The sequence below is a fragment of the Melanerpes formicivorus genome, unplaced genomic scaffold, assembly GCF_026170545.1.
Source record: "Melanerpes formicivorus ecotype bairdi unplaced genomic scaffold, bMelFor1.0.p_v2 SCAF_5, whole genome shotgun sequence".
Classification (NCBI taxonomy): domain Eukaryota; kingdom Metazoa; phylum Chordata; class Aves; order Piciformes; family Picidae; genus Melanerpes; species Melanerpes formicivorus.
The window spans coordinates 1,712,435-1,738,949 of NW_027142357.1; the positions used below are offsets into that span (position 1 = coordinate 1,712,435).

Here is a 26,515-nt window from a genome sequence, read left to right on the forward strand (position 1 = left end):
TGGTGTCCCCCAGGGATCAGTGCTGGGCCCCATCCGCTTCAACGTCTTCATCGATGATCTAGATGAGGGGGTAGAGTCAGTCATCAGCAAGTTTGCAGATGACACCAAGTTAGGAGCAGATGTTAGTCAGTTAGAGGGTAGAAAGGCTCTGCAGAGGGACCTCGACTGACTGGACAGATGGGCAGAGTCCAATGGGATGGCTTTCAACAAGTCCAAGTGCCGAGCGCTGCACTTTGGCTACGGCAATCCCATGCAGAGCTACAGGCTGGGGTCGGAGTGGCTGGAGAGCTCCCAAACAGAGAGGGACCTGGGGGTGCTGATCGACAGCCACCTGAATATGAGCCAGCAGTGTGCCCAGGTGGCCAAGAGGACCAATGGCATCCTGGCCTGCATTAGGAATAGTGTGGCCAGCAGGAGCAGGGAGGTCATTGTGCCCCTGTACTCTGCTTTGGTTAGGCCACGCCTTGAGTCCTGTGTCCAGTTCTGGGCTCCTCAGTTTAAGAAGGACATCAAAACACTTGAACGTGTCCAGAGAAGGGCAACAAGGCTGGGGAGAGGCCTTGAACACAAGCCCTATGAGGAGAGGCTGAGGGAGCTGGGGTTGTTCAGCCTGGAGAAGAGGAGGCTCAGGGGAGACCTCATTGCCCTCTACAACTACCTAAAAGGTGGTTGTAGCCAGGAGGGGGTTGGTCTCTTCTCCCAGGCAACCAGCACCGGAACAAGAGGACACAGTCTCAGGCTGCGCCAGGGGAGGTTTAGACTCGAGGTGAGGAGAAAGTTCTCCACCGAGAGAGTAATTTGTCATTGGAATGTGCTGCCCAGGGAGGTGGTGGAGTCACCGTCCCTGGAGGTGTTCAAGAGGAGATTGGACGTGGCACTTGGTGCCATGGTCTAGTCATGGGGTGTGTGTTGATAGGTTAAACTCGATGATCCTCAAGGTCTCTTCCAACCTTAGTTATACTGTGACACTGTTGGACTGGATTAGCTTTTGAGGTCACTTCCAGCCCCTGTGACTCTGGGATTCACAGGCTGCTCATCATACAGTGGAGATTCACCACTACCAAGGGGCTTCTATGCCTTCCTGTAGGGCTATGAACAGAGAGGACAGGCTTTGCAAATCTCTCAATTTGCCATCTGCATTAGAGATAGTTGTTCCAGAATTGATTGTTGTTAAGTAGGCAGCTGAGAATAACAGGGTGCAAGTGCTGTGCACAGCTATATCCCTGCAGAGGGCTGAGGGATTCTGCAATTGACATAAACCTAGTCCTTCATGTCCTCATTTTTTAAGGGGAAAGAAAGAAAAGCAGCAGCAGATTCCCTAGCTAAGTTAACTCTTGGAGTGAGCCACACACAAGCCAGCTTGTGGCTCTGCAGGCTGTGAAAGGGTAAATTCAGTAGGGAGTGAGAAAAAGAGCAAGGAGGGCAGGTGGTGACATGAGTTAGAAATGCTGTGTCCAGCAGGAGCAAGGAGGGGATTGTCCCCTGGGACTCAACTCTGGGGAGGCTACACCTCAAGTGTTGTGTCCAGTTTTGGGCACCTCAAGACAAGAGAGATGTGGAGGTGCTGGAGCCAGGGCAGAGGAGGGCAAGGAAGCTGGGAAGGGCCTGGAGAAGAAATCTGATGAAGAGCAACTGAAGGAGTTGGGGATGGTTAGTGTGAAGTAGAGGATGCTGAGGGGAGACCTCCTGGCTCTCTACAGCTCCCTGAAAGGAGGTTGTGGAGAGGTTGGTGCTGGTCTCTTCTCACAGGTCATTAGTGATAGAACAAGAGGGAAGAGCCTCAAGCTGCAGCAGGGTAGGTTTAGACTGAACATTAGGAAACAATTTTTCAGGGAAAGAGTGGTCCAGGGCTTGGAATGTGCTGCCCAGGGAGATTGTGGAGTCCCCAAGGCTGGATGTGTTTGAAGGTGTTTTGGATATGGTGCTTGGGACTATGGTTTAGGCCTTGTAGAGTAGGGTTGTGTGTTGGACTTCGTGTTCCTGAAGGTCTTTTCCAACCTGAATATTTCTGTGATGCTGTGAGGAGGAGGTGATGCCCAGCACTCACTGAGGGGGAGCTGAGGGAGTTTTAGGGTATGCCTTTAAATTTTTTTCACAGATCTTGAAGGGAAAGTAGTAAAATGTAAATCAATCACTATTGGGTGTAAAAAAGGAGAACAAAGGTAATTCTAAACAATCCCATTGGAGAGACATCGATCATAAGCTTGGTTGTACCAAAACAATCCCTTCCCTTCCCTTCCCTTCCCTTCCCTTCCCTTCCCTTCCCTTCCCTTCCCTTCCCTTCCCTTCCCTTCCCTTCCCTTCCCTTCCCTTCCCTTCCCTTCCCTTCCCTTCCCTTCCCTTCCCTTCCCTTCCCTTCCCTTCCCTTCCCTTCCCTTCCCTTCCCTTCCCTTCCCTTCCCTTCCCTTCCCTTCCCTTCCCTTCCCTTCCCTTCCCTTCCCTTCCCTTCCCTTCCCTTCCCTTCCCTTCCCTTCCCTTCCCTTCCCTTCCCTTCCCTTCCCTTCCCTTCCCTTCCCTTCCCTTCCCTTCCCTTCCCTTCCCTTCCCTTCCCTTCCCACTTCTTCACCCTGGAGAGATACTAAGTTGCTTATGCTTGACCTGCATTCCTCTGTTACTTTCTCCCTTCTTTTGTACAGGGGGGTGAGGATGCAGGCAGGGAAGGAGAAGCTAGTAGCTTCCTCTGGTCTTTGACCACAAGGGTTCTTGTTCTGTTTATCAATTGTATACACCTGTAAATATTGTAACTCCTGTGTGTTTTGTACATACTCATTGCATTCCACTGTAGATTGTAGTTTTGCCTGTAAATACAGCTTGCATTTGCTTCCAGCTGGGCTGCTCTGGCAAAGTTAATGGTGGGGGGGAAATTTCAACCCAGCACAGGAGGGCTGCAGGCAGGTGGGAGGCTGCTTGGTGTTGTACAGCAGTGAACACCCTCAGAAGGAGCCTGTTGCTCCCCTGACAGGGATTGCACATTGCTGGAGGATGTGAAGAACTGGGATGGCAATACCCTCCCGAGCCTTCTTCCACACCTCTGCACATTGGAGATACAACAAAGAAAGAAGCTTCCCAGTGCTTATCATAAAAACCTGAAGCGCTGGCTGCTTCTGGGAGCACAGATGAAAGTCAACTGCCTGCTGTACTGGGAAAGGGAAATATTTCCTTATCCATTTGGAACTGCTGTCACTGACAATAAAATTGGTGGGAATATAAAATAATGGTAGCGTGTTGCCTACCATGACAGCAACTGTAAGAGATTTTTGACCTTTAGTACACTTTAATGGGTGCTCTGTAGAGGGATTGACACTTCCATCTATTAACTTGTAATTGTCCAAAAGAAATCCTGGCTTTTTTCCCCTCCCAGTAGATTGAAGCCTAGGGTATGTTAATGGTGCTGGCTCTGTTCCTGGCGTGACACCTTGACAGCTCTTGTCAGCTTTTAAAAGTGATTCCCTGGTGAAAAGTGTACCTCTACTGGTTATTCTCCCCCTAATGGCCTTGCCACTCATCTCTTCTGTGTTCTTTAATTCTGACATCAAAGTTTACACTTAGCCTTGCCCCCTTGCCTGAGAGGAGCGTGTTCTCCAATGACTAATGGTAGGTCAGCACTTGCTTCTTTCATAGAGAATGCAACAACAACAACAACAAAAAAGGAAAAGAAAAAGAAAAATGAATCCCAGCATTTCAGTTTGCAAGTGTATGCCTGGGGCTTTTGCTTGACTAAGGCTCAGGTACTTGTTCTTCATTAAAGAAATGAGGTTGTACAGTAAACTGATTTATTAGCTCTACCACCCGGTGCTCTCATCTCATCAAATCTCACGCTGTGCAGGACTAGAGCATCTCAGGACTTCTTTAAAAAGGTTAAAAGAAAAAAAAAAGAAAGAAAAAGGAAAAAAAAATAAGATGGCTAATTACCATTGATGTGGTGCAGGACATGATGGGACTTCAAGGGGTGGCACTTTTCCCTTTGAGTAGGTAGCGGAGCAATGTAATTATGGTGCCGGAGTTGCTGCCTGTGAGATAGAAAACCCAGACCTTGACCACCACGATAATTGAAGACTACTTTCTTAGGAGCTGAAGGGTGGTAACTCCAGTGGTGCTGCACTGGCCAAAATCCAGGCAGGTAATTAGATTCTGTTACATTAATTCCCCCCCCTGCAGCTTCAGCTGATAGTGATGGCTTCTGCTCTTCCCGTCCTCACTGTTTGTGGTAATTGGAGTGAGCCAGCAGACAGCTGCCTCTGCCTGAAGTCAAGAGTTGTTGCATTCCACTGATGAACAATGGGCTACAGGTGTGCTCCTCAACCCCCAGCACTTGGAAAAGGATTAAAAGCATCTGGGAGCCTGCAGAATTCATTGCTAGCAGAGTTTGGGGAAGGAAAGAAATGCCGCTCTGTATCTGTGTAGTGGAGTCACCAGAAAGCAGTGGGTTCTCTATTTGTGTAGTGCAGTCACCAGAAATCAGTGGCACAGGTGTACTCCTCCACCCCCAGCACCTGGAAAAGGATAAAAAGCATCTGGGAGCCTGCAGAATTCATTGCTAGCAGAGTTTGGGGAAGGGAAATATGCTTCTCTCTGTATTTGTGTGCTAGAGACACCAGAAATCAGTGGTGCAGGTGTGCTCCTCAACCCCTAGCACCTGGAAAAGGATAAAAAGCATTTGAGGGACTGCAGAATTCATTGCTAGCAGAGTTTGGGGAAGGAAAAAATGCTTCTCTGTATTTGTGTAGCGGAGTCACCAGAAAGCAGTGGCATAGGTGTCCTCCTCAACCCCCAGCACCTGGAAAAGGATAAAAAGCATCTGGGAGTCTGCAGAATTCATTGCTAGCAGAGTTTGGGGAAGGAAAAAAATACTTCTCTGTATTTGTGTGCTGGAGACACCAGAAATCAGTGGTACAGGTGTGCTACTCAACCCCTAGCACCTGGAAAAGGATAAAAAGCATTTGAGGGACTGCAGAATTCATTGCTAGCAGAGTTTGGGGAAGGAAAAAAATATTTCTCTCTGTATTTGTGTAGTGGAGTCACCAGAAAGCAGTGGGTTCTGTATTTGTGTAGTGAAGTCACCAGAAATCAGTGATGCAAGTGTCCTCCTCAAACCCCAGCACCTGGAAAGGGATAAAAAGCATCTGGGAGACTGCAGAATTCATTGCTAGCAGAATTTGGGGAAGGAAAGTTCTTCCCAGAAAGAGTAATTGGCCATTGGAATGTGCTGCCCAGGGAGGTGGTGGAGTCCCCATCCCTGGAGGTGTTCCAGAAAGGCTTGGATGTGGCACTTGGAGCCATGGTTTAGTTGTCAGGAGGTGTTAAGTAATAAGTTTGACTTGATGATCTCTGAGGTCTTTTCCAACCTGGTTGATTCTGTGATTCTATGATGGGCAGCATTTCCATCATAAACTCAATTCAGAGGACCATCATGAAAGACCAGAAATAGTTGAGGACCTTTACAAGAGGAAGGATCAGCTGATTTAAATGTGAATGGACATTGAATATAACATGACTTAGTGTTTCCTAAATCAGAGAATTGTCAGGGTTGGAAGGCACCTCAAGGATCATCCAGTTCCAATGCCCGTGCCATGCCCAGAGATGCCTCACACTACAACAGCTTGCTCTCAGCCTGGCCTTGAAAGCCTCCAGGAATGGGGCTTCCACCACCTCCCTGGGCAACCTCTTCCAGTCTCTCACCACCCTCATGGGGAAGAACTTCTTCCTGACAACCAATATGAAGCTTCCCATTTCTAGTTTTGCTCCATTTCCCCCAGTCCTATCACTCCCTGACACCCTAAAAAGTCCCTCCCCAGCTTTCTTGTAGCCCCTTTCAGATACTGGAAAGCCACAAGAAGGTCTTCTTGTAGCCTTCTCTTCTCTGGACTGGGCAACTCCAACTCTCTCAGATTTTCCCACTGGCCATTTATTTGCTGCTGGTGTATAGAGTTCAGCTCTACCATCATGTGTCAACATTTGGAGCACCGCTCGAGAGCAGGAGTGGGAGAGGCAATGTTTTCCCTCAGTGTTTTCCCTGGTGCTAAGTAAGCAGAAACCCGGACACAGATTGCAGATGTGCTGCATGCAGGATGCCAGCTGGAGTCTTGAGGGTCAGCAGAAGTTTCAAACAGAATAATTTATTGTTAGTGCTAATGCCCCAGGCAGAAAGGAGTTTTCACAGCATCAAAGTGACATGTACTCTTTGTAGGCACACAAGATTTGTTCCACAACATCTGGTAAAGGAGGGAAGCAAGACAAAGCTGTGTGTCTGCCTGTGAGGGTGTGAGGCTGCTACCTATCACTGTCTCAGGATTCTTCCCTTGGGAAAACACTGGACCTGGTTTCAGTGGTGACAACTACTTGGGACTTCCATTGCTGACCAGACCCACATTCCGCTTGTGCTAGGTGTCTGCAATGTCTCAGGGAAGGCTTGGAATATCTGGTGGGAATCCAAGTACCCAAATTCAGGGTTCCAGTGATTTTATTCTTAGACTTCGCCATCATTTACACACAGAACAAAAGCTTTACGTGAAGGAAGGGGGGCTACAGGAAGGGTGGAGAAAGACTGTTTACAAAGGTCTGCAGGGGCAGGATGAGCAGCAATGTCTTCAAACTGGAGAAGAGCAGATTTAGATTGGATGTTAGGAATGAGGGTGGTGGAACACTGGAACAGGTTGGCCAGGGAGGTGGTTGCGGCCCCTTCCCTGGAGATATTCACACAAGGCTCAACGAGGCCCTGGGCAGCCTGTTCTAGTTGGAGATGTCCCTGCTGACTGCAAGGAGTTCAGACTGAATGACCTTTGGAAGTCCCTTCTGCCCTAGACCATTCCATGATCCTATGTGCTCTCTACAAATACCTGAAAAGAGGTTGTACTGAGGCAGGTGTTGGTCTCCTCTCCCAAGCAACTAGCAATAGGATGAGTGGGAAAGGGCTTAAGTTGTGCCAAGGGAGGTTTAGATTGGATTTGAGGACAAATTTCTTTCTGAAAGCTTGGTCAGGCCTTGGAACAGGCTGCCCAGGGAGGTGGTGGAGTTGCCATCCCTAGAGGTGTTCAAGAAGTGTGTAGATATGAAACCTCAGAGTATAGTTTGGTGGTCATGCTAGTTGGGTTGCAGTTTTACTTGATGATCTTTAAGATTGCCCAAAGAGGTGGGGGAAAACCCATCCCTGGAGGTTTATAAGGCCAGGCTGGATGTGGCTGTGAGCAACCTGCTCTAGTGTGAGGTGTCCCTGCCCATGGCAGGAGGGTTGGAACTGGATGATCCTTGAGGTCCCTTCCAACCCTAACAATTCTGTGATGTGCCTTTTCCAGCAGATTCCATGATTCTATGATTTATGGCTTTATTGCCTGTAGTTTGTCCTCACTCATAAGCATCTCCCTGTCCCTGTAACAAGACAAAACAACCTGCAATGGGCCATAAAGATTGCAGCCCTTCCTAAATATTCTCAGGTCAGAAATCAGATCAAGTATCAGCACTGTGCCACGCTTTCCGTGGCAGCTGCTTCACACTAACTCGATTTTACAAGGCAGAGCTTGAAGGACAGGCTATTTCATTTTGCAATTTGGGGCCATAAAATAAATCCCAGCCAGAGCCAGAGATGATGCATGGGGCTCCTGATTGTCTTTATCTGAAGCTTGTTTGGCTGTGCTTTCCCTTAATTACAGATGTGCTCACCACCCCTTGTACCATGCTTTCATGTGCTGATGTAGCCTACTTTTGGTGCACAGTGGTAAGCACAGAGGTTCTTCTAGCATCCACACTGCATAATAGCAGTAATGGCATAGCACACTGCATAATAGTAATGCTATTCCCTGCTGAACTGGGTGGTTCTGCTGGCAATAAAAGGGCATTTTAATCTGGGTAGATTTGGGTTAGAGTCAAAACCGTAAGGCTTTTTGTGCCTGTGTATTTGCATCCTCTACAACCAGGCAAGAAATAGTAGGGGAATGAGAATCTGATGAATGGATTTGAGACTTACGTAAAGGATGAGTCAGAATAGAGTAGAGTAGAGTCGAGTAGAATAGAATAGAATAGAATAGAATAGAACAGAACAGAATAGAATTAACCAGGTTGGAAAAGACCTTTGAGATCATCGAGTCCAACCTATCACCCAACACCATCTAATCAACTAAACCATGGCACCAAGCACCCCATCCAGTCTCTTCCTAAACACCTCCAGTGATAGTGACCTCCCTGGGCAGCCCATTCCAATGGCCAATCACTCTTTCTGTGAAGAACTTCTTCCTAACATCCAGTCAACATGGATGCCATTACATTGGTGCCATTAAGAGAATTCCAACAATTTATCCAAAGTCTGCAAAGGGCAAAAAAGAACCATAGAACCAACTAGGATGGAAAAGACCTCAGAGATCATCAAGCCCAACCTATTACCTAATACCTACCACCTCATGACTAACTAAATCAAGGGTCACTTGTGGAAAGTTGTGTTCTTCTACCCTTCCCTAGGAAGGGGAAAAAAGGGAGGGGGAAGCATATGGCAGAGAAAGGCAAATGCCTGACAGCTTTTCTTCCTATGCCAGTCCAAAGGGCACTACAGCATACTGCTAAGAAATCATAGAATTGTCAGGGTTAGTAGGGACCTCAAGGATCATCCAGTTCCAAGCCCCCTGCCATGGCCAGGGACACCTCACACTACAGCAGCTTGCTCACAGCCACATCCAGCCTGGCCTGAAAAACCTCCAGGGATGAGGCTTCCACCACCTCCCTGGGCAACCTCTTCCAGTGTCTCACCACCCTTATGGGGAAGAACAATGCAAAACCCTTGATGCAGTAATGTTTTGAGACCAGTCATCTTTAATGGAGGTTGTGAAGACTGAGAGCAGTTATCTACAATATTTATGTGTCTATGGGAGTCAAATTCTGGAGAAAACGGACACATTTTTGGTAGGATAAAAGGAAGCATAAGGGTTTGGCTTTGAGATTTGTGTAGTTGACAAAACTTCAAACAAACAAACAAACAAAATGGTGAATGAGGACCAGAAAAATATGATCATCACCCAAAAGGTTCCCTGACAAATTGAACTCAAACAAAGATCATAGAACTATCGAATCATAAAATGGTCTGGGCTGGAAGGGACCTCCAAAGCTCATCCAGTCCAACCCCCTCTGCAGTCAGCAGGGACATCCCCAACTAGATCAGGTTGCCCAGAGCCCTGTCCAGTCTCACCTTGAATATCTCCAGGGATAGTGCCTCATCCACCTCCTTGGGCAACCTGTTCCAGTGTTCCACCATTCTCATGGTGCAGAACTTGTTCCTAACATCCAGTCTAAATCTGCTCTGCTCTAGTTTGAAGCCATTGCCCCTGACCCTGCAGACCTTTGCAAACAGCCTCTCCACATCCTTGTAGCCCCCTTCAGGTACTGGAAGGTTGCTCTTAGGTCCCTCTGGAGCCTTCTCTTCTCCAGGCTGAACACCCTCAGCTCCCTCAGCCTGTTCTCGAAGCAGAGCTGCTCCAAACCCCTGACCATTTTCATGGCCTTCTTCTGGACCCTCTCTATCAGGTCCATGTCCTTTCTGTGTTGAGGGCTCCAGACCTGCACACAGCACTGCAGGTGAGGTCTCAGCAGAGCAGAGCAAAGTGTCAGAATCACCTCTCTGGCTCTGCTGGCAATGCTGCTTTGGATGCAGCCCAGGCTGCCCTTGGCCTTCTGTGCTGCAAGCTCACACTGCCTGCTCCTGTCCAGCTTCTCATCCACCAGCACCCCCAAGTCCTTTTCCTCAGGGCTGCTTTCTATCACCCTCTCCCCCAGCCTGTATTGATAGTGAGGATTGTTCCAGCCCATTTCTCTTTCAACTGAAAGCATAAATCTTGTGTTAAAGTCTGGAAGCTGGTCTGTAAATACTTACCAGCTGTGGAGTGCTGTGCCAATGCTTGTGCAGCGCTTCAGGAGGGTAAGAGGTTTGTTTGCAGGGCTGGCAGTTCTCAGAAGAAGATTATTTTTTTCCTAGTCTTTGTAAGGAGAGTGGGCAAGGGGTTTGTGCCTCTCACTAGCAGCTCTTCGTTGCAAAAGGCTTTGCTTTGTTTCTTTGAGCTTGCTGCAGGAAAAGAGAGGAAAGCACTTTCTTCAAAACTTCCCTAAATATACAGTTCTGTTGACCTTGAGATGACAGAGCTTTCATTTCCCATTTTCTGTGGAGATAATTTATCCAGCAATTCCTCCATGTTGAGGACAGACATTTTAAATCTACCTTCTGCTGAGATACCCAGAAGGTCCCCCTGGTTAATCGCCCCCTTGTTATTTATGTGTCAGGCAGACAGCTTTCATTTTTTTGTGGGCAGCTTTTTCCCTTCTTTTCATCCAAGCCTGAGCAAGTAGCAGTTCAGATTTCAAATCTCAGCGCTGTGGAACCATAGAATCAATCAGGTTGGAAAAGACCTTAATGATGGAAGCCTCATCCCTGGAGGTTTTTAAGGCCATGATGGATGTGACTGTGAGCAACCTGCTGTAGTGTGAGGTGTCCCTGGGCATGGCAGGGGCATTGGAACTGGATGATCCTTGAGGTGCCTTCCAACCCTGACAATTCTCTGATTTAGGAAACACTTAAGTCATATTATATTCAGTGTCCATTCACATTTAAATCAGCTGATCCTTCCTCTTGTAAAGGTCCTCAACTATTTTTTGGTCTTTCATGATGGTCCTCTGAATTTGGTTTATGATGGAAATGCTGCCCATCATAGAATCACAAAATCAACCAGGTTGGAAAAGACCTCAGAGATCATCAAGTCCAACCTATTACCTAATATCTAACACTTCCTGACAACTAAACCATGGCTCCAAGTGCCACGTCCAAGCCTTTCTGGAACACCTCCAGGGATGGGGACTCTACCACCTGCCCGGGCAGCACATTCCAATGGCCAATCTCTCTTTCTGGGAAGAACTTTCTCCTCATCTTGAACCTAAACTTCCCCTGGCACAGCTTGAGACTGTGTCCTCTTGTTCTGGTGCTGGTTGCCTGGGAGAAGAGACCAACCCCTTCCTGGCTACAACTTCCCTTCAGGTAGTTGTAGAGAGCAATAAGGTCTGCCCTGAGCCTCCTCCAGGCTAAACAACCCCAGCTCCCTCAGCCTCTCCTCACAGGGCTGTGCTCCAGACCCCTCCCCAGCCTCATTGCCCTTCTCTGGACATTTTCAAGTATCTCAATGTCCTTCTTAAATTGAGGGTCCCAAAACTGGACACAGGACTCAAGGTGTGGCCTAATCAGTGCTGAGTCCAGGGGCTGAATGACTTCCCTGCTCCTGCTGGTCACACTATGCCACATCCAGGCCAGGATGCCATGGGCCTTCTTGGCCACCTGGGCACACTGCTGGTTCATGTTCAGCTGCTGTCCACCAGTACCCCCAGGTCCCTTTCTGTCTGGCTGCTCTCCAGCTGCTCTGACCCCAGCCTGTATCTCTGCATGGGGTTGTTGTGGCCAAAGTGCATTGTGAAACCAGATATAGGAATAGGTGATCCTGCTCTGGCAGGGTGGTTGGGCTGGATGGTCTTTCAAGGTCCCTTTCAGCCCCTAACATTCTGTGATTTTGTGATATATTTCTATCCTGGCTGCTGGTGTTGGAAAGAAAAGGTTAAAAAAAAAAGTTTCAACACTTTTTGTGAGGAGCTACTTTGTGCCTCTGAGAGTGTGGACCGAGATTTGGGCACATTTTCATTCAGGGATGAGCTTTCTGTTATTAGTTAATTACTGTTTTTATTAATTTCCTAGTGATTCTTAATCAAGGGCAAATTACCTCCTGGAATGTTCATATCTGATTGTGGCAGGGGAATATTGCTGTGAATTCCTTCTGGATTGCATTAAATCAGGGAGGTGGACCTCACATGTTCAGCCAGCTCTTGAGGCTGAGGTACCAAACCAGACACCTTTTGCAGTTTCACAATACGTTAGAGCTTGGAAGGAACCTCCAGAGATCATCAAGTCTAACCCCCTGACAGAGCAGGATCACATAGAGATAGAGATAGACACAGATATAGATACAGATGATATAGATAGGTACAGATGACTATAAGGATTTCACAGTATCACAGTACATTAGAGGTTGGAAGGAACCTCAAGAGATCATCAAGTCCACTCCCCCTGCCAGAGCAGGATCACCCAGGGTAGTCTGCACAGGAATGCACCCAGGTGAGGTTTGAATGTCTCCAGAGAAGGAGACTCCACAACCTCTCTGGGCAACCTTTTGTGGGTAGAAGAAACTCACCTGTCATGCAAAGCCAAGAATTGGTTGTTACTGTAGCTCAAAACCTGACATCAGACTGAAAGAATTAGTATTACCCCAGTCACCATGATGTTGGTACTTATGACCACAGTTCTCCAAATAGAACAGCTCATTAGGCCTGCAGTGATAGGATGAGTGGCAATGGCTTCAAACTAGAGCAGGGCAGATTTAGATTGGATGTTAGCAACAAGTTCTGCACCATGAGGGTGATGGAACACTGGAAGAGGTTGCCCAGGGAGGTGGTTGAGGCCCCATCCCTGGCAATATTCAAGGTGAGGCTGGAGAGGGCTCTGGGCAACCTGATCTAGTTGAGAATGTCCCTGCTGACTGTAGAAGAGGTTAGACTGGATGACATTTACAGGTTCCTTCCAACCCAGGTGATTCTATGATTCTATTCCTGAAATGGACAGATAGAAGCTTTCTGCTGTCTGATCCTTCTTAGTGCTGCAGTCTTCCTGAGAAAAAGAGAGATGTCAGCAAAGTTGACAGCTCAGTGAGTTCTCCATATAGGGGAACGTGATGCTGATGCTGGTGGTTTCATCTTCCTTGTTGCCAGGAAGAGGATGAAGCTTGATGGTTTATTTCTCCTCACTCTCAAGTCCATCAGGGGCTGCAGAATCACAAGAATGTTAGGGGCTGGAATGGACCTCCAAAGCTCATCCAGTCCAACCCCCCTGCCAGTGCAGGATCACCGAGAGCAGGTCACACAGGACCACATCCAGGTGGGTCTTGAACATCTCCACGGAGAGAGACTCCACAATCCCCCTGGGCAGCCTGCTCCAGGGCTCCATGAAAAAAATTTTCCTCCTGTTTCCATGGAACTTCCTATGCCTCAGCTTCCACCACTGCCCCTCCTTGTGCTGTCATTGGGCATCACCCAGCAGAGCCTGGATCCAGCCTCTTGGCACTCACCCTGCACAGCTTTATCAACATGAATGAGGTCACCTCTCAGTCCCCTCTTCAAGCTACAGAGCTCTCAGCTCCCTCAGGCTCTCCTCACTCCTCATGAGGCAGATGTTCAAATCCCTTCAGCATTTTTGTGGCTCTGGACTCTTTCAGCAGTCACTTTAATGCATTTTCTAACACAAATGTGTGCTCCAGTGGTTCCCAATTCCATATTGTAATGAAATTATACACACACACACACACACACATATATATATAAATATATAAATATATATGAATGCCTTTTCATCTTCTTTCTATCCTAAACCCACTTGTATGTGTGTTTTAAAGTTGCATTCCTTTGGCAAGCAGTACTCGTGCACCACTGAGTGGTTTGTAGCCCTGGGACACTGGTGTCATCCTGTTCCATCCACTTTCCATTTCCAAGGCCTCTGCTATGACCTTGTGTTTGTCCTTTTGGAGCTCTGTGTTACCTTACAGTCCTGGTTTCTCTCAGCAGTCTCTAACCTATACTTTTCTGATAAGCTGATGCTTTATTAACACAGTGTGACAGATAGATGCTCACTCCACAGTTGCTACTATTTCAATCTGCAAAAGCAATAGAATAGAATAGAATAAACCAGGTTGGAAGAGACCTTCAAGATCATCGCATCCAACCCATCAACCAATCCAACCCACCTAAACAACATGATGCAGTAGAAGACACTCAAAGAGACACAAGTTTGCTACCAGCATCACCTCCTCACAGCAATGTCAGTGGTATGTTATCAGAGTTACTTTACCACATATTCAATTTGCAGAGTTGAAAATGAAGGCATAGGTCAGCTTAGAATCAAAGAATTGATAGGGTTGGAAAGAATCTCAAGGATCATCCTGTTCCCACCCCCCTGCCATGGACAGGGACACCTCACACTAGAGCAGCTTGCTTACAGCCAAATCCAGCCTGGCCCTTAAAAACCTCCAGAGATGAGGCTCCCACCACCTCCCTGGGCAACCTCTTCCAGTGTCTCACCACCCTCATGGGGAAGAACTTCTTTCTAACATCCAATCTCAATCTACCCACTTCTAGTTTTGCTCCATTCTCCCTACTCCTATCCCCCCCTGCCACCCTAAAAAGTCCCTCCCCAGCTTTCTTGGAGCCCCCTTCAGATACTGGAAGGCCACAAGAAGGTCTCCTCAGAGTCTTCTCTTCTCCAGACTGAACAGCCCCAACTCTCTTCTCATAGCAGAGCAGCTCCAGCCCTCTGCTCATCCTCATGGCCCTTCTCTGGACACCTTCCAGACCTCCAGATCCTCCCTGTATTAGAGGCTCCAGAACTGGACACAGTGCTCCAGGTGGGGTCTCAGCAGAGTGGAGCAGAGGGGAGAATCCCCTCCCTGGTCCTGCTGGTCACACTTCTCTTGCTGCACCCCAGGCTCTGCTTGGCTTTCTGGGCTGCAAGTCCACACTGCTGGCTCCTGTTGAGCTTCTCATCCACCAGCACCTCCAAGTCCTTTTCTTCAGGGCTGCTCTCAGGCCAGTCCCTTGCTCAGCCTGGGATTGCCCTGACCCAGCTGCAGGACCTTGCACTTGGTCTTGTTGAACCTCACGAGGTTTTGTTGTAGGGCATTTGCCTTGCAAGATGAAGTCCTCATGCTGATTAACATTTTGGTTTACATCTTGTTTGTCTCCCTGTGAGCAGCATGAAAGGTTGGGTTAAGGGTAACAGATTCTGTAAGTGCCAGTCAGCTGAGGCTGTGAGAGGTGTGTCACAGTTTGCAAAGGTCCCTTCTTCCTCCATTTCCCTTGATCAGATTTATGCATTTTCTTTGAAGAAGATTGTCATAGGTTCTGGCATAATCTCAGGCTAGGACCAGACCCTGCTGATCAGACACCCTTTGTGAACAGAGGCTCAATGATCCAATATAAAACTGATCTGAGGAAGTGATTGTGATTTCTGTCTGACAGAAAGAATTACAATTAAGAGCTCCCTTTGAGGGGATTCATGTATCTCCTTCAGCCCAGCACAGCTATTAGAGTATCCTTCAAGGATTATGGAAAATACCCTCTGGAGTACTTGGCCATAAATACTAATTCCTCATTTTCAGCCATTGTGTGCATTGTGAGCAAAGGAAAGGTTTAAGATTCACTCAGTTCATTTCAGTCTCTGTGGTAGTCCTTCTTAAAATGGCACTGACAGGAGAGGCTGGTCAGAGAATCACACAATCACCAAGGTTGGAAGAGACCTCAAAGTTCATCAAGTCCAACCTGTCACCACAGACCTCATGACTGAATGTTGTGGTGGGTTGAAATTACCTCTCCCCCCCTGCTCCAATTAACTGGAAATTACCCCCAGAGCAAATTCCCCCCCACCAAAAAACCCCAAGGAACTAAACTCAGAACTCGGAAGAGAAATAAAAGTTATAGTTACAAAAAGTAAACTAAACTCTGGAAGTATAAAATCCAATGAACATGTACAAAAATTTTGTACATGCATTTACAATTCAGGGAAAAAAAAAAAAAAAAAAGGAAAAAAAAAAACAGAAAAAGAAAAGAAATGCAGGGTTCCCCTTATACAGAACCACACCCTCCCTGGACAGCCTAGAGGGCTGCTTGCAGGCTCCTTCCCCACCACCTCCCTTTCCCTGGTACCTTCAGGGACACAACCCAAGTCTGTTCAGCCAGCAGAAGGTAAGGGAAGAGATAAGGGAGCTACAGGCTGGGGTTGGAGTGGCTGGAGAGCTCCCAAAAAAAAGGGACCTGGGGGTGCTGATTGACAGCTGCCTAAACACGAGCCAGCAGTGTGCCCAGGTGGCCAAGAAGGTCAATGGTATCCTGGCCTGCATTAGGAATAGTGTGGCCAGCAGAAGCAGGGAAGTCATTGTGCCCCTGTACTCTGCACTGGTTAGGCCACACCTTGAGTACTGTGCCCAGTTCTGGGCTCCTCAATTTAAGAAGGACATTGAGTCTTGAATGTATCCAGAGATAGGCAACAAGGCTGGGGAGAGGGTTCAAGCACAGCCCTGTGAGGAGAAGCTGAGGGAGCTGGGGTTGTTTAGCCTGGAGAAGAGGAGGCTCAGGGGAGACATTACTGCTCTCTACAACTACCTGAAGGGAGGTTGTAGCCAGGAGGAGGTTGGTCTCTTCTCTCAGGCAACCAGCACCAGAACAAGAGGACACAGTCTCAAGCTGCACCAGGGGAAGTTTAGACTCAAGGTGAGGAGAAAGTTCTTCACCGAGAGAGTCATTCGTCATTGGAATGTGCTGCCCAGGGAGGTGGTGGAGTCACCATCCCTGGAGGTGTTCAAGAGGGGATTGGACGTGGCACTTGGTGCCATGGTCTAGTCATGAGGTCTGTGGTGACAGGTTGGACTTGATGATCTTTGAGGTCTCTTCCAACCTTGGTGATTCTGTGTTTCTGTGATAAGCAGAATTACAGAGAAAAAAAGTGAAAGGAGAAAAAAAGGATAGTAGTGCAGGAAAGTATGTTGTAGTCAGCAAGCCAATGGAAGGTTGTGGACAAATCAGTTGTTATTCTTCTGTATCTAATGGTAGTTTATCTACCTTTGACTCAAAGATGTCCAGAAAGTCCTCATTCTTCACAGTATCACAATACATTAGAGGTTGGAAGGGACCTCCAGAGATCATCCAGTATAACCCCCCTGCCAGAGCAGGATCACCCAGGGGAGTCTGCACAGCAATGCATCCAGGTGGGGTTTGAAAGGCTCCAGAGAAGGACACTCCACAAGCCCCCTGCACAGCCTGTTCTAGTGCTCTGTCACCCTCACTGGAAAGAAGTTTCTCCTCATGTTGAGCTGAAACCTTCTCTCTTCAAGTTTGCATCCATTGTTCCTTGGCTTATTGCTGTGCACCACCCAAAAGTACTTGGCCCCCTCCACTTGACCCCCAGCCTTCAGCTATTGATAGGCATTGATAAGATCCCCTCTCAGCCTTCTCTTCCCCAGACTAAACAGCCCCAGGGCTGTCAGTCTCTCTTCACAAGGGAAATGCTCAAGTCCCTTAAGCATCCTTGTGGCTCTCCCATGGACTCTCTCCAGCAGATCTGTATCTTTCTTGACCTGGGGAGCCCAGAACTGCACACAGTATTGCAGGTGTGGTCTCAGCAGGGCAGAGCAGAAGGGGAGAAGAACCTCCCTAGGCCTGCTGGCCACACTTTTCTTGCTGCCCCCTAGGATGCCATTGGCTCTCTTGTCCACCAGGGCACATTGCTATCCCATGCAGAACTTGCTGTCCACCAGCACTCCAAGGTCTTTCTCCATGGAGCTGCTCTCCAGCAGGGCAGCCTCTAACCTGCCCTGGTTAGGGGAATAGCAGTGTGATGCTACAAAGAACTTCAGTGCTGGAGACCTAATGAACTGTTTTGACCAAGGTGAAAAGATAGCGGGACACAAGAAACACCAGCAGGTCCTGGAAGGCACTGTATTGAAGAGTTGTTGGAGAAAGTCTCAAAACATCTCAGAGCTCAGAAAAGAGCAAAAGACGAGTTGCAAAATGAGCAAAAGACAACTTCAGCAACTTCTAATGACCCTGTAGAGAGTCAGACCTAAGGGGAGTCCAATATTCCCTCTCCAAAGTGGTGTAGGGGTGACCCTTCTCTTGGTGAGGAACCTGTTGCTCCTGTAAGATGATTTATGGCAGATGAATACTGCATTTTTTTTCCCCCAATAGCTTAAAGCTTTCTGGATAGAGTTTTTTTAATTAGATTTCTTTCTTTCCTTTTAAATTAGAATCCTAAAATATGCAAGAGGGGGGCCTAAAGGTAAAGTGATCCTTAAGGAAGTGACGTGTACCCATCTTGGTTTTAATCTTCCTGACTGAAGAAGCTTCCTTAAGTGCTGCTGAAAATTTCCCTGGTGAATTTAAGACCAGTGCTCTGCCCCAGCTCAGCAGGAGTTTCTCCATCATTTTCAAGGGCAGTAGAATTAGGCCTAGAATCCTTAAAATAAACACCTCTCAATTCAGAGACTAGCAAATGTCATCGCTTTGCAGATGTGCAAGCGTGTGAGAGACCTTGAGGTGCTTTTCATTAGCCACTAAAATTAATTTGATAGGCATTGCTCTGCTGGCTTCTTCACTCTTGGCCTTAATATCTATGCTGAGTTGTGCTGAGGTAACAAAATTAAAACCCAAACAAACCAACCCAAAGCCTACAGCATGCAGCAAGATCAAGCTGTTGTTAGACACGTGGGTACATGCTGGAGGGAAGGGATCCATCCAGAGGGACCTGGAGAGGCTGCAGAGCTGGGCCCAAGCCAGCCTTATGAGGTTCAACAAGAATAAGTGCAAGGTCCTGCAGCTGGGTTGGGGCAATTCCAAGCACTGATAGAGGCTGAGCAAGGGACTGGCTTGAGAGCAGCCCTGAAGAAAAGGACTTGGAGGTGCTGGTGGATGAGAAGCTCAACAGGAGCCAGCAGTGAGCACTTGCAGCCCAGAGAGCCAAGCAGAGCCTGGGCTGCAGCAAGAGAAGTGTGGCCAGCAGGGCCAGGGAGGGGATTCTCCCCTTCTGCTCCACTCTGCTGAGACCCCACCTGGAGCACTGTGTTCAGTTCTGGAGCCTCTCTTACAGGAAGGATCTGGAGGTCCTGGAAGGTGTCCATAGAAGGGCCATGAGGATGAGCAGAGGGCTGGAGCTGCTCCCCTATAAGGACAGACTAATAGAGTTGGGGTTGTTCAGTCTGGAGAAGTGAAGGCTCTGAGGAGACCTTCTTGTGGCCTTCCAGTAGCTGAAGGGGGCTCCAAGAAAGCTGGGGAGGGACTTTTTAGGGTGTGATAGGAGGAGGGGGAATGGAGCACAAGTAGAAATGGGTAGATTGAGATTGGATGTTAGGAAGAACTTCTTCCCCATGAGGGTGGTGAAACACTGGAACAGATTGCCCAGGGAGGTGGTGGAAGCCTCATCCCTGGAGGTTTTGAAGGCCAGGCTGGATGTGGCTGTGAGCAACCTGCTGTAGTGTGAGGTGTCCCTGGCCATGTCAGGTGGGTTGGAACTGGATGATCTTTGTGGTCCCTTCCAGCCCTGACATATCTATGATTCTATGATAAAAGTATTGCAGTGCACTACTTGGTGTGCAATGCTCAGCAGTTCTGTAGGCTTAAAACAATGATTTTGCACAGTGGCATTTAGTCAGCTTTAGAAAACAGAGTTATCTGAAAGAAAAAGCAAGAAAAAATCTTAATTCATGTTCCATAACCTGTTATTTGTCAAAGTCCTGGATCCTTGTAAGCCACAATGCTATCTGGATCCTGCAGCAGGAGATGCTGGAAATGTGCAGAAGATGCACAGACACCAGAGTGATGTGAAATCAGACATGGGGCTTACAGTGCTGGGAAGGGCATCAGTCATCACAGAATGAAGGATGTGTTTGTTGCTTGCTGATAACTTCTAAAAGAGAAACAGTGAAAAGAAAGCAAAGAAAGATTTCTTTTCTCTACTGTCACTCCAGTGTATGTTCTTTGCAGCCACATAATCAAGATGAATTAAAAAGTTTTTCATCAACCATAACTCCCAGAATCACAGAATTGTCAGGGTTGGAAGGCACCTCAGGGATCACCCAGTTCCAACCCCCCTGCCATGGGCAGGGACACTTTCCACAAGATCAGACTGACCTGAGCCACATCCAGCCTGGCCTTAAAAGCTTCCAGGGATGAGGCTGCCCCCACCTCTTTGAGCAACTTGTTCTGTTGTCTCACCACCCTTATGGTGGATCAGGTTTAAGCTCATCTTCTCATGACAGGAAGATAAAACAATCCCAAACTTGCCCTTTTTACTGAAGTCATCCCCACTTGCTCTCCAGTCTGGTATTGGGAAAATGCTGGGGGGAAAAAGCACAGTTTCGCGTCCTACTGCATAAGAGCAGAAAGCTTTTGGAAGTGGGTAAGTTTTAGTTCAATTTTCCATGTAAACAAGAGGACAAATTATTGCCTTTGAGAATGGCAGAGCAGTGGAAAAGGCTACCTAGAGATGTTGAAGTCCCATAATCATCCTCATGGCTCTCCATTCACAGGCTCACAAGATGTCAGGGATCGGAAGGGACCCAAAGAGATCATTGAGTCCAACCCCCCTGCCAGAGCAGGACCAGAGAATCTAGCTCAGGTCACAGAGGAATGCCTCCAGATGGGGCTTCAAAGTCTCCAGAGAAGGAGACTCCACAACCTCTCTGGGCAGCCTGTTCCAGTGCTCTGGGACCCTTACAGTAAAGATGTTCCCTCTTGTGTTAAGGTGGAACCTCCTATGCTGCAGCCTACATCCATTGCTCCTTGTCCTATCACAGGGAGCAAGTGAGCAGAGCCTGTCCCTCCCTCTTGACCCCCAGCCCTCAGATGTTTGTAAACATTGATTAAATCCCCTCTCAGGTGTGGTCTCCCCAGGGCAGAGTAGAGGGCAAGAAGAGCCTCCCAAGCCCTGCTGACCACGCTTCACTTAGAATCATAGAATCAATAAGGTTGAAAAAGACCTCAAAGATCATCAAGTCCAACCTGTAACCCAACACCTCATGACTACTAAACCATGGCTCCAAGTGCCACGTCCAATCCCCTCTTGAACACCTCCAGGGATGGGGACTCCACCACCTCCATGGGCAGCACATTCCAATGGCTAACGACTCTCTCTGGGAAGACCTTTCTCCTCACCTTGAGTCTAAACCTCCCCTGGCACAGCTTGAGACTGTGTCCCCTTGCTCTGGTGCTGGTTGCCTGGCAGAAGAGACCAACCTCTACCTGGCTACAACCTCCCTTCAGGTAATTGTAGACAGCAAGAAGGTCTCCCCTGAGCCTCCTCTTCTCCAGGCTAAGCAACCCCAGCTCCCTCAGCCTCTCCTCATAGGGCTGTGCTCCAACCCCCTCCCCAGCCTTTTTGCCCTTCTCGGGACATGTTCCAGCAATTCAACATCTTTCCTTAACTGAGGAGCCCAGAACTGGACACAGGACTCAAGGTGTGGCCTAACCAGTGCTGAGTACAGGGGCAGAATGACTTCCCTGCTCCTGCTGGCCTCACTATTCTTGATGCAGGCCAGGATACTATTGGCCTTCTTGGCCACCTGGGCACACTGCTGGCTCTTGCTGCAGTCCAAGCTCTGGTTGCCTTTCTGGACTGCAAGTGCACAGTGCTGGCTCATGTTGAGCTTCTCATCCACCAGCAGCATGGTCCCCACTGCCAGGAAGAAGTGACTTCATCTGCTGTGTCCCTCCCCATCCAGTGTTTGTAGGCTGCTGTGAACATTCCCTGTTCCTCCTCTTCTGCAGCAGCACATTGTAGCAACTAATTCTATACTGGCAGCACGACAAACAGAAATTGATTATCTATTAATTTCTTCCTGAGCCCATTTGAATGGCTGAACTGCTAATTGAATTGCTGATTTCACTAGGAAATTGTGACATTTCTTCTTTCTGTGGAAAGAACTTGCCTTGTGTAACTTCTGCTAGGGGAGGGCTGTAACTCTACCATGGGTAAGTTTGTCTCGGGTCACAGTGGGTTTTAATTGGAGCTTTAATTTCCCTTCCTCTCCCCACCCCCAAATCTTTACAAATGAAGAAATCATATTTGGAACTGCACCAGGGGAAGTTTAGGCTGGAGGTGAAGAGAAAATTCTTCACAGAGAGATTTGTTAGCCATTGGAATGTGCTGCCCAGGGAGGTGGTGGAGTCACCATCTCTGGAGGTGTTCAAGATGAGATTGGACGTGGCACTTGGAGCCATGGTTTAGTAGTCATGAGGTGTTGGGTGACAGGTTGGACTTGATGATCTCTGAGGTCTTTTCCAACCTTACTGATTCTATGATTCTATTATTGTTTTGTTAATAAAGTGAAAGCTATGGTCATGAAATTATGTACAACTGCAGGCTAGAGCACAAGTGAAGAGGTGCTGCCCTGTGCTGTGTAAAGCCAAGGGGTCTGCAGAGCAGTAAAATAAATATAGGCACAAAAACCACCCAAGCCAGAGGGGAAATGTGTGTGCTGTCTCAGAATCACAGAATGTTAGGGGCTGGAAGGGACCTCCAAAGCTCCTCCAGTCCAACCCCCCTGCCAGAGCAGCATCACCTAGAGCAGATCACACAGGAACACATCCAGGTGGGTCTTGAATAGCTCCAGAGAGGGAGACTCCACAACCCTCATGGGCAGCCTGCTCCAGGGCTCTGTCACCCTCATAGGGAAATAATTCTTCCTCCTGTTTCCATGCAACTTCCTCTGCCTCAGCTTCCACCACTGCCCCTTGTGCTGGCATTGGGCATCACCCAGCAGAGCCTGGCTCCAGCCTCTGGGCACTCACCCTGCACAGCTTTAGCAACAGCAATGAGGTCACCTCTCAGGCTCCTCCTCTCCAAGCTAAAGAGCCCTCAGCTCCCTCAGGGTCTCCTGAGGCAGATGTTCCACTCACTTCAGCATTTTTGTAGCTCTGTGCTGGACTCTTTCAGCAGTCACTTTAATGCATTTTCTAATACAAATGTGTGCTCCAGTGGTTCCCAATTGCATATTGTAGTGAAACTATAGATAGGTAGATAGATAGATAGATAGATAGATAGATAGATAGATAGATAGATAGATAGATAGATAATGTTCACATGAAACCTTCTGTGCTCCAACTTGCACCTTTTGCCTCTTGCCCTAACATTGGGCATCTCTGAGAAGAGCCTGGCTCTGTCCTTCTGACACTCCTCTCTCACATATGTATAAACAGGAATGAGGTCACCTCTCAGGCTCCTGCTCTCCAAGCTACAGAGCCCTCAGCTCCCTCAGGCTCTCCTCATGAGGAAGATGTTCCACGCCTTTCATCATTTTTGTGGCTCTGTGCTGGACTCTTTCAAACAGTTCCCTGAGGTCCTTCTTGAACTGAGCGGCCCAGAACTGGTCACAATGTTCCAGATGCAGCCTCACCAGGGCAGAGCAGAGAGGGAGGAGAACCTCTCTTGACCTCCTAACCACAGCCCTTCTAATCCACCCTAGGATGCCATTGGCCTACTAGCTCTTAGCTAGAAATATTTCCTGCTCTCCATGGCATGTTTCCTGCCCATGCGAGTCTTTACATGTATTACAGCAGCTCTCATCTGTTCAGTGATTGCTTAGAGTTGGTGCAGCTCAGTGCTCTTTGCAGAAGGGTACCAAGCTGGTTTGGTGTGACAAATGTTTTATCTAACGAGTGTGTTGTTTCTCTATTTATCCTGCCACGGGTCACATAAAGAGGCAGTAAAGCATCTCAGTTATCAGGGAGTGTACTGACAGCAGTCATGTAGTGTTCAGAGAAAGGGGAATAGCTTCTAGAGTCATCAGTGAGAACTAAGAAATGCTCTGTGTTAAGCAGCAATCAGATTTTATTTAGTTTTAACTAACTGAATACAAGCATAACAAACACACACACACCCCCACACCCTCACACACACACTTTATAGGGATTGGAGCAGCTCTGCTATGAGGACAGGCTGAGGGAGCTGGGGGTATTCAGCCTGCAGAAGAGAAGGCTCCAGGAAGACCTAAAAGCAACCTTCCAGTACCTGAAGGGGGCAACAAGAAGGATGGAGAGAGACTGCAAAGGTCTGCAGGGACAGGTCGAGGGACAATGACTTCAAAGTAGAACAGAGCAGGTTTAGATTGGATGTTAGGAACAAATTTTGCACCATGAGGGTGGAGGAACACTGGAACAGGTTGCTCAGGGAGGTGGTTGAGGCCCCATCCCTGGAGATATCCAAGGTGAGGCTGGACAGGTCTCTGGGCAACCTGATCTAGTTGAGGATGTCCCTGCTGACTGCAGAGGGGGTTGGACTGGATGACCTTTGGAGGCCCCTTCCAGCCCAGACTACGATTCTGTGACAGGTTGGACGTGATGACCTTTGAGGTCTCTTCCAACCTTGGTGATTCTGTGATCAGGTATGACTCTGCTGTATCAGATCTCTTAAGAGTTACTACGTCAAAAAGGGCTATGACAGAAATTTCCAGGTGTGAACACAGACACTTGGTATTATCATGCTCAGTACAGAAAGCAACCTGCTCATGTTCTTTTGGGCTGCAGCTGTGGGGATTTCACAGCTAGAGAGCAAGAAAAGGAAGTTTGGTTTTGATGAGTTGTTTCTGAAACATAAATTCCTGACTCAGTGGGTGCTGGGAATATGCTCATTTCTCCTGATCAAATCAAAAGACAATCAAGCAGCAAAATCTGATGTCATGGCTGTTAAGTTCTGTAATTTTATACTTCCATTGATCAGAAAATGAATTTATGGTCTACATATTTTCAGCATTGTAAAAGTCCACATAATTTAATTGGTAATCTCAGGTCAAAAGCAAATTAGCATAATAATATCTGAACTGCACTGCCCTGAAACCATAGAGTCATAGAATGGTCCAGGCTGGAAGGGACCTCCAAAGGTCATCCAGTCTGGCCTCCCCACAATCAGCAGGGACATCCCCAGCTAGATCAGGTTGCCCAGGGCCACATCAAGTCTGACCTTGAATATCTCCAGGGATGGGGCCTCAACCACCTCCCTGGGCAACCTGTTCCAGTGTTCCACCACCCTCATGGTAAAGAACTTCCTTATGTCCAACCTAAATCTACCCTGCTCCAGTTTCAAACCATTGCTCCTTGTCCTAGTGTTACAAGCCCTTCTGAACAGTCTTCCTGTAGGTCCGCTTCAGATACTGAAATGTAGCTAAAAGATCTCCTTGAAGCCTTCTCTTCTCCATGCTGAATAGCCCAAATTCTTTCAGCCTGTCTTCATAGAAGAGGTGCTTCAGCACTTTGATCCAAGATGGTGGCCCTCCTCTGGACTCACTCCAGCAGGTCCATGTCTCTCTTGAGCTGGGTGTCCCATTGCTGGACACAGTACTCCAGGTGAGGTCTCACCAGAGTAGATTGGCAGAATCACCTCTCTTGACCTGCTGGCCAGGCTTCTTTTGATGCAGCACAGGAGGTGATGGAAGCCTCATCCCTGGAGATTTTGAAGGCCAGGCTGGATGTGGCTGTGAGCAAGCTGCTGTAGTGTGAGGTGTCCCTGCCCATGGCAGGGGGGTTGGAACTGGATGATCCTTGAGATCACTTCCAACCCTGACAATTCTATGACTCTATGATTCTGGACTGCAAATGCCCATTGCTGGCTCATATTGAGCTTCTCATCTACCAGCACCCCCAAATCCTTTTCTGCAGGGCTGCTCTCATTTTCATCATCCCCCAGCCTGGATTGGTATCCAGGAGTGCCCCAACCTAGGTTTAGGAAATAGCATGTTTTGGAAACTGCCAAATCAGGCCTCAAAACAACTTGCACCTGGTGTGCATTTTGTGGTTTCCAACTGAGAAAAGTTCCACTTTTGCAGATGTATTCAGTGGATAAAATCCTCAGGAGTGACTGAGGTACAGACCTTACAAAGCTGTGTTAAAGCTCTCTGTGAAAAGGATGATGCTGGTCTCCTCTTACAGGTCATTAGTGATAGAACAAGAGGGCACAGCCTCAAGGTGCATCAGGGCAGGTTCAGACTGGAGAGCAGGAAGATTTTTTTCCCATCAAGAGTGGTCAGGCATTGGAATGATTGTCCCCTTGTACTCAGCTCTGGGGAGGCCACACCTCGAGTACTGTGTCCAGTTTTGGGCACCTCAAAACAAGAGAGATGTGGAGGTGCTGGAGCCAGTGCAGAGGAGGGCAAGGAAGCTGGGAAGGGCCTGGAGAAGAAATCTGATGAAGAGCAACTGAAGGAGCTGGGGATGGATAGTCTGGAAAAGAGGATGCTGAGGGGAGACCTCATGGCTCTCTACAGCTCCCTGAGAGGAAGTTGTGGAAAGGTTGATGCTGCTCTCTTCTGAAAGGTCATTAGTGATAGAACAAGATGAAACAGCTTCAAGTTGCGGCAGGGCAGGTTCAGACCAGACAGTAGGAAGAATATTTTCCCATAAATAGTGGTCAGGCCTTGGAATGTGCTGCCCAGGGAGGTGGTGGAGTCCCCAAGGCTGGATGTGTTTGAAGGTTTGGATGTGGTGCTTGGGGCTCTGGCTTAAAGGTGAGCCTTGTAGAGTAGGGTTCTGGGTTGGACTTGGTGACCCTGAGGGTCTTTTCCAACCTGCATGTTTCTGTGATTCTGTGCTTCTGTGACTGCCATACCCATTGCAAGACCACAAATCCAATGCTGTCTAAGTAGACCAAGTTCTGCTAAAAGCAGCTTTCTGTGGGGGAAAGGGGTGGTGTTTTGGCAGGAGGTCAGACGAAGGGGAGCTCTGGAATGTGTCGTTCTCCAGAAGAGAAGAGCAGACAGTCCAACACAGAGGCTTGTGCACACAAAACTTCTGACAGACTCCTCTCTCTTGCACATTGACACCTGCTTGTAGCAATCAAGGGCAACAAATTAATGCCTTGAAAGTTGTGAACAGTTCTTCTATCCCAGATCTGGTGTGTGCTACCAGATAGAAGCATAGAAGCATA

General features: G+C 48.1%; 1 protein-coding gene across 1 annotated transcript in view; it reads left to right on the plus strand.

Annotated features, from left to right (window-relative positions):
- Positions 1-26,515, plus strand: part of ZNF804A (zinc finger protein 804A) — a 273,822-nt gene that overhangs the window by 231,005 nt on the left and 16,302 nt on the right. The window lies entirely within an intron of this gene.